The sequence below is a fragment of the Ranitomeya imitator genome, chromosome 2 (genome assembly GCF_032444005.1).
Source record: "Ranitomeya imitator isolate aRanImi1 chromosome 2, aRanImi1.pri, whole genome shotgun sequence".
Taxonomy (NCBI): Eukaryota; Metazoa; Chordata; class Amphibia; order Anura; family Dendrobatidae; genus Ranitomeya; species Ranitomeya imitator.
This window is the reverse complement of record NC_091283.1, coordinates 255165631-255177461: the sequence shown is the minus strand read 5'-3', so window position 1 is coordinate 255177461 and position 11831 is coordinate 255165631.

The following is an 11831-nucleotide window of genomic DNA, read 5'->3' as shown; positions in this document are numbered from 1 at the left end:
TTCGTCAGATGGAATTCCCCGTTCCTTTAGACCCCCGTGATGCGCTTTATGGCGGGCGAACTAACGCCATTAAGCTCTATCACCATCTGGAAGAAGGGGAGACTTTACACTACTACGATTTCACCAGTCTGTACCCCTTTGTAAACAAAACTAAAACATACCCTGTAGGCCATCCAGACATCATCTACGACAATTTTGGATTCATTAAAAAATACTTTGGCATTGCTAGAGTCAAGGTCTACCCGCCGAGAGATTTATTTTTTCCAGTTCTACCGGTAAAACTCAACAAAAAATTAATGTTTCCCCTTTGCTACACATGCGCTGCAAATTCCCATGCAGATATTTGTGCCCACAGTGATGAAGAACGGGCGCTGACAGGCACCTGGTGCACTATAGAGCTCGAGATGGCGATAGAAAAAGGGTATCGGATCGCTCACATCTATGAAATATGGCATTTTCCTAAAACCACTGATGATCTGTTTGCTCCTTACATTAAATTACATCTTAGGGATAAGCAGGAAGCCTCTGGTTATCCTAGCTGGTGCACTGATGACGCCAAGAAACGGCAGTACATTGACTCTTTTCTTGAAAAAGAAGGTGTCCAATTACGGCCTGAAAATATAGCTGTCAATCCTGCTAAGCGCCAGATCTCCAAGCTTTTCTTAAATTCTTTATGGGGAAAGTTTGCTCAGAGATCTAATCTATCATGTACCAGCATTGTTAGGGATCCAGATGAGCTTTTTAAGTATTTGTTCCTGCCTTACTATGACATTTCGATGTTACATTTCCTTGATGATGACACCGCAACCATTAACTGGAAATATGCAAAAGGCCACCACACACTCAACAAAAACACAAACATTTTTATAGCGTGTTTTACAACAGCGTATGCTCGGTTAGAGCTCTATTCGCTGCTGGACCGGCTGCAGGAGAGGTGCCTTTATCACGACACAGACTCAGTTATTTTTGTACAGAGAGATGGTGAGTGGCAACCGGCTTTAGGCGATTACCTGGGGGAGCTGACCAGTGAAATACCCGATGGTACACACATCACAGAATTTGTATCCGCGGGCCCCAAAACTTACGGCTACAAACTCAACACCGGTAAAACTGTCTTAAAAGTTAAGGGGATAACACTAAATGTTGGTAACTCTCAATCTATTAATTTCAACAGTCTGAAAGATCTAGTTCTGGACTACCCGCGCAATTCTGCCGCAGAAACTCAGAAACGTATTGTCGTACAGCAGGCGTCCATTGTGAGAAATAAAAAGTACTGGGATATTGAAACAAGGCCATTACGCAAAACACAAAAGTGCGTTTATACAAAGCGGCGACTATTAGACGATTTCACAACATTTCCTTTTGGGTATTAGTCGAGTATTGTGATGGATACGCGTCTGCAACACCCGTTCTCGTGCATTCTAGCAGGCCCGTCTAATTCTGGAAAGAGCTATTTTGTAAAACAGCTGCTATATAATATTGAAGCTAATTTTTCTCAGAAACCTGATAATATTGTATGGTTTTATTCGTGTTGGCAAAAACTATATGATGAAATCTCTCTCTCTTTTCCCCACGCCAGATTTGTGGAGGGTCTGCCGAATACATTCGTAGATGACGAATTATTCCCACCGGAGAAGGTGAATTTGGCGATTGTTGATGATCTCATGGAGAGTGCTAGTGAGAATTGTGAGATAGAGAAAGCCTTTACCAAGTATGTGCACCACAGAAATCTCAGCATTTTCTACCTGGTGCAAAACATATTTTGTCAGGGCAAGAAAAGCCGTACGATAAATTTAAACACAAAGTACATGGTGCTTTTTAACAACCCCCGAGATAAATTACAAATTTTAACTCTAGCTCGTCAGATGTATCCCGGAAAAACACATTTTTTCCTAGAAGCTTTTGAGGATGCCACGCGGGAGCCTTACGGGTATTTGCTTGTAGATTTGAGAGCTAATACTCCTGAGGATCTGCGTTTAAGGACTGGGTTGTTTCCACCCGCGCTGCCCGCTGTCTATGTTCAGAAGAAAAAAACTTCTAAAAAGTGAATTTTACCAGGTATCAGACATTCTACGCTGTGGTCGTTGTGATGTAAAGATGTCTGAGAGGCTCCGGCGTAACTGGGCTCTCTTAAAAACCCTAGTGAAAGCAACCCCCGCTGTCAGAAAGTCTATTTTGCGCGATGCAAGCAATGATTTAATTACAGCCATAGGCGAGATTGCTTTAAATATCTTAAAAGGCAGGATTCCGCTGAAAGAGCGCCAAAAAGGTATATTAAAGAAGTGGCGTAAAGCTATAAGAACCCTGAGCGACAGGTCTCAGCCCATAAAGAAAAAGAAGCGCCTACTAAAACAGGCCGGCGGGTTTATCGGTCCTCTTTTAGCTTTTGCAATCCCAATAATAACAAGCCTGATCGCCGGAAGATAATGGAGCATACAACGAAAATGTATCTAGTCCCCAAACAGGAGCTAGACAAACTAAGACCCGGTACTACAGATAACATACGCGACAGTGTTATTCGGCGCCTTGATGGTGAGATTAGCGACATTTTACAGCGTCGTGACATTCCCGATGATGTGAAAATTAAAATGTATAGCGCTGTGCTACAACGCTACTTGGTACATACGAGGCACAGCTCAAAAGAAGTAACGGCTTTAAATCTCGTTAGCCCTCCTGATCCTGGTCAGCAGCAATTGCCAAATACCGACTCTGATAAAAATCATGAGATCGCTGAAATTGTCAGACATATAAACCAAAGATATAAAAAGAATGCTGAATTTTTACTAAACAGGCTGCTGCAGAATAAAAATGTCACAGCATGGAATAATAATGCTGAATTTATTTTCAAAGGATCCGTAATACCAGGGTCTAACTTACTGGATTTGGTACGTAGTACAACGCAGAGTCATGCTCTGAACAGTAGAAATTTACCGCCGGGTTGGGATTCATTTATGCAGGCTATGGCCGAGCTAAATATGCCGTCTACAGTTGTGGGTAACCCCGCTACTAGGAAGCTTTTAGATGAATTAAAAATTACCAACAGTGAGACACGCTCTGTATCTACACCGCTGAAGTTAGCGGCGTCACCCCGTACAATTCAATCTTTACATTCCCCGTCATTAGGTACCACACGTGGAACTTTGCTACCTAAAAAAAGGTCTCTACCGCTGCTACAAACCATGTGGCTCACGATGTAAAGAATGTACTGGATAAATGCTGTACACGCCTTGTAACGCTATATTAATTATTTTGTAAGAAGTGTAATTGTTCATTGTACTATTTAATGTTTTTACTTTTTATATTCTGTAAGAATTTTTTATAGTGTTGAAATGTCTTTGAGATGCTGTTTTATCGTGAGAAATAAATCTTTTAAATTTTTTTTTTACAATATCGTGTCTTTGGTTTTTATTCGTATAAAACACGCCGCTTCTTACTTGTGTTGTAACATTGGGTCATATTATAACTTGTGTTGTGACATTGGTGCATATCTCTTCTGTGTATATAAGGCAGCCATTCTGTGTATATAAGGCAGCCACAAGGATAAAACCTGCTACAATGTGAATAAACACAACTTGCAATGGCCTCAGTAGATAACAAATAACTTTGCAGATGCCATCTTCAGGACACAAAAAAGAGAAAGCAAATATCAATTCAGGTACAATACAGGTACAAATGTGTTATAAAACAAAGTTCTGCTTCACAAAGATCACCAAACAGCATGAATTTGTACAAAAATATCTGTCAAAGATCACCAAACAGCATGAGTTTGTACAAAAATATCTGACCCTCAGATAACACAGCTGTTTTCTGAGAAAGCTAATACAAAAAACAAATAACCTCAGATGCCATCTTCAGGACACAATAACTTTTCTGTTTGTGAGAATAAACATTTATGGGGTACGCAAATACAACAACAATTGCTTGACCTAGGTGCTATAAACCTCTGACCCACAGTTAACCTAATTTAGGTAATGTTCACCATTTAGTTAGTGTTTGAGAATACTTTTCACATAACAGGATGTAGGATTGCATACAGAAACATCAGCCCTATTCACTATATGGATACACTGTGAATAAAATATAAAAAGAAATACTGGTATAATATGAGAATACTTTTCACATAACAGGATGTAGGATTGCATACAGAAACACCAGTCTCGGACTACGTATAAAATCTAATATAAAACAAATGAGAAAGGTGTTATAAACCACGTGTAAAATAAATACACGACTAGGCTATAATTATAAACATGTGTTATATAAACGATATCAAAAGGGGAAATCAAACAAGGAGGGACAGCTGGATACCAGCCGTCAAACAAGGGGAGGGGAGGGGTTACACACTTTGATACACTTTGATAGGGGCGGGGCACCTGTCAGATTGAGTTTGACGAAACCTATGAACTATACACTACTACTGTGACCCCCTAGGCTTGGACCATGGTGTTACCTGCTATTCTGTGGTATTAGATGAGGAGTAGAATAGTCAGGTAGCTGGGTCAGAACCAGAAGGACAGAATCCGAAGACACAAGAGTCCTCAGTAAACGGTCCACGGTCACAAAAGGAAACAAATACGACACCAGCCACAAGCTGAGCACAGAGGACTGAACCAGAGGAGAACAACGCTGTTTCTGGCAGATTCCGGCCATGTGCTTTGAGCTTTAGTAGGGTGTGGTACTTTCCAATTGGCTGAAGTAGGGAGCAGATTACTCCAGCTGGACAGCAGGAACAGATCCCAGATGAGATTGGACACATCATATGCAGAAGCAGGGCCGGCGTCAGCACCCATCGTACCCAGGCAAGTGCCGGGGCCCTGAGCAGGCGGGGGGACCACTTGCTGTTAGGGACACCAGCGCACTATGGACCAGTGTCAGTGCCTGTACCTGCTACTAGGCCCACCACCTGTTCTGATCCCCGACACTTGCAATACTTACCTCTCTCATCTCCATCGCTGCAGCGTCTTCCGCGTCTCTTGATTTTGACATTCAGCTCACAGGGCACGATGAAGTCACATCAGGGCGCCCGCTCTGTTATGACCTGGTGGTTAGGACAACAATGGAGCTGATGGTTAAGAGCACCCGGAAAGACCTGATAGCCACAAAAACACAAGACAAGCTCTGGGAAGTGGGAACTCTGCTGACCGCAATCCCTAATCCTATCACACACACTAAAAATAGCCGTGGATTGCTCCTAACGCTCCCTATGCAACTTGTCACAGCCTCAGAACCTAGCTAGCCCTAAAGAGGAAAAATAAGCCTACCTTGCCTCAGAGAAATTCCCCAAAGGAAAAGGCAGCCCCCCACATATATTGACTGTGAGCAAGATGAAATCACAAACACGGACATGAAATAGATTTAGCAAAGAGAGGCCCGACTTACTGAACAGACAGAGGATAGGAAAGGCCACTTTGCGGTCAGCACAAAAACCTACAAAAAGCCACGCAGAGAGTGCAGGGGAAAAAATACCTTCCGCACCGACTCACGGTGCAGGGGGCGCCCCTCTGCGTCCCAGAGCTTCCAGCAAGCAAGGCAATATTGACAATAGCAAGCTGGACAGAAAAAATAGCAAACAAGCAAAATAGCACAGAGGAACTTAGCTTCTGCTGGAGCAACAGGTACTCAGAACGATCCAGGAGCGAACTAGAGCCATAGTACAACATTGACAGCTGGCATCTAACAAAGATCCAAGTGGAGTTAAATAGAGTAGCCAGCTAACGAATTAAGCTCGTCACCTGTGGAAGGAAACTCAGAAACACCCACAGCCACCAGAGAAATTCCATGGACAGAACCAGCCGAAGTACCATTCCTGACCACAGGAGGGAGCTCAACAACAGAATTCACAACAGTACCCCCCCCCTTGAGGAGGGGACACCGAACCCTCACTAGAGCCCCCAGGCCGACCAGGATGAGCCAAATGAAAGGCACGAACGAGATCGGCAGCATGAACATCAGAGGCAAAAACCCAGGAATTATCTTCCTGACCATAACCCTTCCACTTGACCAGGTACTGGAGTTTCCGTCTCGAAATACGAGAATCCAAAATCTTCTCCACCACATACTCCAACTCCCCCTCAACCAACACCGGGGCAGGAGGATCAACGGATGGAACCACAGGCGCCACGTATCTCCACAACAACGACCTATGGAACACATTATGGATGGCAAAAGAAGCTGGAAGGGCCAAACGAAATGACACAGGATTGAGAACCTCAGAAATCTTATACGGACCAATGAAAGGAGGCTTAAACTTAGGAGAGGAAACTTTCATAGGAACAAAACGAGACGACAACCAAACCAAATCCCCAACACGAAGTCGGGGACCCACACAGCGGCGGCGGTTAGCGAAACGTTGAGCCTTCTCCTGGGACAATGTCAAATTGTCCACCACATGAGTCCAAATCTGCTGCAACCTATCCACCACAGTATCTACACCAGGACAGTCCGAAGACTCAACCTGCCCTGAAGAGAAACGAGGGTGGAAACCAGAATTGCAGAAGAACGGCAAAACCAAAGTAGCCAAGCTGGCCCAATTATTAAGGGCGAACTCAGCCAAAGGCAAAAAGGACACCCAATCATCCTGATCAGCAGAAACAAAGCATCTCAGATATGTTTCCAAAGTCTGGTTAGTTCGTTCGGTTTGGCCATTTGTCTGAGGATGAAAAGCCGAGGAAAAAGACAAATCAATGCCAATCTTAGCACAAAAGGAACGCCAAAACCTCGAAACAAACTGGGAACCTCTGTCCGAAACGATGTTCTCCGGAATGCCATGTAAACGAACCACATGCTGGAAAAATAATGGCACCAAATCAGAGGAGGAAGGCAATTTAGACAACGGTACCAAATGGACCATCTAAGAAAAGCGATCACAAACCACCCAAATGACCGACATCTTTTGAGAGACAGGGAGATCCAAAATAAAATCCATAGAAATATGCGTCCAGGGCCTCTTCGGGACCGGCAAGGGCAAAAGCAACCCACTGGCACGAGAACAGCAGGGCTTAACCCGAGCACAAGTCCCACAGGACTGCACAAAAGAACGCACATCCCGTGACAAAGACGGCCACCAAAAGGATCTAGCCACCAAATCTCTGGTACCAAAGATTCCAGGATGACCAGCCAACACTGAACAATGAATCTCAGAGATAACTCTACTAGTCCATCTATCAGGGACAAACAGCCTCTCTGCTGGGCACCGGTCAGGTCTATCAGCCTGAAATTTTTAAAGAAAAAAAGAAGAGAACAGGCAGCCATATGGTCCCATAAAAAATAACACTTTATTGAAAAACATTAAAATAACACCATACACAGAACAGGGGTACAGTAGGGGATACAGAGGCAACCAAATGGCAAATGCAAGAAAACAGACCAAAACCAGGTCCAAGGACCGTGCTGCTATGTTATTATAGCATTACATACCATCTCCCCGTATGAAAATGTAAACAGTACATAGTCCAGCAGATCTAGGGCAAGTGCCCTCATAAGGGGGATACACAGTAGGAGTTACGCATCTATCAGCATATACATAGCGGATGACATACCTCCAATAAACAGCACAGGTACAAGGAGCGGCAGGCCTGACCCCGACGCGCGTTTCGGAGCGCGCAGCTCCTTCATCAGGGGGTAGCCATACACAGTATGGCACACATATATATGTGCCGCCGACAGGAAGTCAATATAGCGTGCAGAAACGCCCCCATAAGCACAGCCAGGCACCGGGCGGCGCGCGCCACCTCCAACATGGCCGCCGGCACCGGAAACACGTGGGGCCCCACGTGACCGGCGCCGGACGGCAGAAGCAGGCGCGCGCACCAACCCAGACCCCGGCGCGTGCGCACACGAAACCGGGCATCGCGCCGCCATCTAGAAATAGGTATGGAAGGGCGGAAGTGCAGAGTGCAATACATATATGATACTGCACAAATTCCCCACAGATAAATGCCATAGAGGGAAATAGATACAGGATCAGTGTACTAATAAACAAGCCATAGAGAACATAAGGAAACAAAAATATGCAAAAAATAAATAATGACTAAATAAGTACACATAACTACAAAACGGACATAAGGCTAGTATTAACAGCCCGGACAACAATCCCTCTTATTAGCGTATAGAACACAACCATATGGGCAGTATACAGTTACAAAACGTGCATATAAATACTAAACATACAAATAAACATAAAGGGGCGGAAGCAACAAGCATAAGCATATAAATATAGGCTCCCTGTTATCATCTACAATGTTATCTTGTATAGTTGTTGTATTATATTTAACACGCTTGTTTGTGTGTATATATACATATATTTATATGCTTATGCTTGTTGCTTCCGCCCCTTTATGTTTATTTGTATGTTTAGTATTTATATGCACGTTTTGTAACTGTATACTGCCCATATGGTTGTGTTCTATACGCTAATAAGAGGGATTGTTGTCCGGGCTGTTAATACTAGCCTTATGTCCGTTTTGTAGTTATGTGTACTTATTTAGTCATTATTTATTTTTTGCATATTTTTGTTTCCTTATGTTCTCTATGGCTTGTTTATTAGTACACTGATCCTGTATCTATTTCCCTCTATGGCATTTATCTGTGGGGAATTTGTGCAGTATCATATATGTATTGTACTCTGCACTTCCGCCCTTCCATACCTATTTCTAGATGGCGGCGCGATGCCCGGTTTCGTGTGCGCACGCGCCGGGGTCTGGGTTGGTGCGCGCGCCTGCTTCTGCCGTCCGGCGCCGGTCACGTGGGGCCCCACGTGTTTCCGGTGCCGGCGGCCATGTTGGAGGTGGCGCGCGCCGCCCGGTGCCTGGCTGTGCTTATGGGGGCGTTTCTGCACGCTATATTGACTTCCTGTCGGCGGCACATATATATGTGTGCCATACTGTGTATGGCTACCCCCTGATGAAGGAGCTGCGCGCTCCGAAACGCGCGTCGGGGTCAGGCCTGCCGCACCTTGTACCTGTGCTGTTCATTGGAGGTATGTCATCCGCTATGTATATGCTGATAGATGCGTAACTCCTACTGTGTATCCCCCTTATGAGGGCACTTGCCCTAGATCTGCTGGACTATGTACTGTTTACATTTTCATACGGGGAGATGGTATGTAATGCTATAATAACATAGCAGCACGGTCCTTGGACCTGGTTTTGGTCTGTTTTCTTGCATTTGCCATGTGGTTGCCTCTGTATCCCCTACTGTACCCCTGTTCTGTGTATGGTGTTATTTTAATGTTTTTCAATAAAGTGTTATTTTTTATGGGACCATATGGCTGCCTGTTCTCTTCTTTTTTTCTTTAGTATATTCCTATTGGCAGTTGGCCCCTTTATTATCCATTCAGCATATTTTACATATGGTACTTTCACTTTACTCTATCATTATCTGAGTTTATAATATGCTGGCTTCAATGTTATTTTGCCTGAAATTTTTGCAGCACCCGCTGCAAATCAGGGGAGATGGCAGACAAAATTACCCCCTCTTTGAGAATACCCGCCGGCTCAGGAACACCCGGAGAGTCAGGCACAAAACTCCTTGACAGGGCATCAGCCTTCACATTCTTAGAGCCCGGAAGGTACGAAACCACAAAATCAAAACGGGAGAAAAATAGCGACCATCGAGCCTGTCTCGGATTCAACCGTTTGGCAGACTCAAGATAAGTCAAATTCTTGTGATCTGTCAAGACCACCATGCGATGCTTGGCTCCTTCAAGCCAATGACGCCACTCCTCGAATGCCCACTTCATGGCCAACAACTCTTGATTGCCCACATCATAATTGCGCTCAGCAGGCGAGAACTTTCTAGAAAAGAAGGCACATGGCTTCATCACCGAGCCATCAGAACTTCTTTGTGACAAAACAGCCCCTGCTCCAATCTCAGAAGCATCCACCTCAACCTGAAACGGGAGCGAAACATCTGGCTGGCGCAACACAGGGGCAGAAGAAAAACGACGCTTCAATTCCTGAAAAGCTTCCACAGCCGCAGAAGACCAATTGACCACATCAGCACCCTTCTTGGTCAAATCAGTCAACGGTTTAGCAACACTAGAAAAATTAGCGATGAAGCGACGATAAAAATTAGCAAAGCCCAGGAATTTCTGCAGGCTCTTCACAGATGTCGGCTGAGTCCAATCGTAAATGGCCTGGACTTTAACAGGGTCCATTTCGATAGCAGAAGGGGAAAAAATGAACCCCAAAAACGAAACCTTCTGAACTCCAAAGAGACACTTAGACCCCTTTACAAACAAGAAATTCGCACGAAGGACCTGGAACACCATTCTGACCTGTTTCACATGAGACTCCCAATCATCCGAAAAGACCAAAATATCATCCAAATTCACAATCAGGAACTTATCCAGGTACTCTCGGAAGATGTCATGCATAAAGGACTGAAATACTGATGGAGCATTGGAAAGCCCGAATGGCATAACCAGGTACTCAAAATGGCCCTCGGGCGTATTAAATGCTGTTTTCCATTCATCGCCCTGTTTAATACGCACAAGATTATACGCCCCTCGAAGATCTATCTTGGTGAACCAACTACCCCCTTTAATATGAGCAAACAAATCAGACAGCAGCGGCAAAGGATACTGAAATTTGACTGTAATTTTATTAAGAAGGCGGTAATCAATACAAGGTCTCAAATAACCATCCTTCTTGGCCACAAAAAAGATCCCTGCTCCTAACGGTGATGACGACGGGCGAATATGGCCTTTCTCCAAGGATTCCTTTATATAACTCCGCATAGCGGCGTGTTTTGGCACAGATAAATTGAACAGTCGGCCCTTAGGAAACTTACTACCAGGAATCAAATTAATTGCACAATCGCAATCCCTATGAGGAGGTAGGGCACTGGCTTTGGGCTCATCAAATACATCCTGATAATCCAACAAAAACTCCGGAACTTCAGAAGGAGTGGAAGACGAAATTGACAAATATGGAACATCACCATGTACCCCCTGGAAACCCCAGCTGGACACAGACATAGATTTCCAGTCCAGTACTGGATTATGAACCTGTAGCCATGGCAACCCCAAAACGACCACATCATGCAGATTATGCAACACCACAAAGCGGATATCCTCCTGATGTGCAGGAGCCATGCACATGGTCAATTGGGTCCAGTACTGAGGCTTATTCTTGGCCAAAGGCGTAGCATCAATTCCTCTCAATGGAATAGGATATTGCAAGGGCTCCAAGAAAAAACCACAGCGCCTAGCATACTCCAAGTCCATCAAATTCAAGGCAGCGCCTGAATCCACAAAGGCCATAACAGAATAGGATGACAAAGAGCAAATCAGAGTAACGGACAATAGAAATTTAGACTGTACCGTACCAATGGTGGCAGACCCAGCGAACCGCTTAGTGCGCTTAGGACAGTCGGAGATAGCATGAGTGGAATCACCACAGTAAAAACACAGTCCATTCCGACGTCTGTGTTCTTGCCGTTCAGCTCTGGTCAAAGTCCTATCACATTGCATAGGCTCAGGCCTGTGCTCAGATAATACCGCCAAATGGTGCACAGCTTTACGCTCACGAAAGCGTCGATCGATCTGAATGGCCAAAGACATAGACTCATTCAGACCAGCAGGCATGGGAAATCCCACCATGACATCCTTAAGGGCTTCAGAGAGACCCTTTCTGAAGATTGCTGCCAGAGCACAGTCATTCCACTGAGTGAGCACAGACCACTTTCTAAACTTCTGACAATATGTCTCTGCTTCATCCTGACCCTGACACAGATCCAGCAAGACTTTCTCTGCCTGATCCACTGAATTTGGTTTGTCATAAAGCAATCCAAGCGCCAGGAAAAAAACGCATCAACATCACGCAATGCCG